The sequence below is a fragment of the Octopus bimaculoides genome, chromosome 2 (genome assembly GCF_001194135.2).
Source record: "Octopus bimaculoides isolate UCB-OBI-ISO-001 chromosome 2, ASM119413v2, whole genome shotgun sequence".
Lineage (NCBI taxonomy): Eukaryota > Metazoa > Mollusca > Cephalopoda > Octopoda > Octopodidae > Octopus > Octopus bimaculoides.
In genome coordinates this window covers 145,313,948-145,314,842 of record NC_068982.1, presented here as the reverse complement: position 1 = coordinate 145,314,842, position 895 = coordinate 145,313,948, and positions in this window count along the sequence as shown.

Sequence of the window (895 nt, the reverse complement as noted above, 5' to 3'; positions counted from 1 at the left end):
ATATATATATATATATCACAAGCGCATATATATATATATATAACATAAACGCATGCACTCACAATCACATCTACATATAACACAAACACATATACACACACATGCACATATATATATATATATATATATATATATAACACAAACACAAACACACACACACACACATACACACACACATATATATATATATATATATATAACAGAAACGCAGACACACACACACACACGCACACATATATAAAACACAAACACTTACACACATGCACATATATTTTTCTTCTAGCATATTATTACTCTAAAGTACATTTCAACCTTCTCTCTTTCTCTCTATCTCTCTCTCCCTATCTCTCTCTCTCTCACTCTCTCTCACACTCTCTCTATCTTTCCCTCTCTCTCTCTCTCTCTCTCTCTCTCTCTCACACACACACACACACATACAAAGAAAATGTTATTAGATATTGAATTAAGAATGCATTTCATTAAAAAGTAATCATATTATCAATATTTCTCTTGATATAATTTATTGCAATTAGCCGTAGATAAATAAAGAAGTTATTTCTCTCTTTGAACGAAGTTTCCATCATTATTTTCGTTTCATTAGTGAAAGTTACAATACATTTATATTGCTTCAAACCTCTTGCCTGCATTATGCACAAAAAAGGACACATCAGTGCAGTACTAGATATTCTGTTTGGTTAGCGGACAAAGTGATTGCAGTTTCAATGCTTTTTAGCATAATTATGCTCATCCAAATACACCTGGGCTAAACAATATCAACGGTAACAGCAGAGTAGCAACAACTATAACAGTTCTTGGCACTCCGTCGCTTACGACGTCGAGGGTTCCAGTTGATCTGATCAATGGAACAGCCTGCTCGTGAAATTAACGTGCAAGT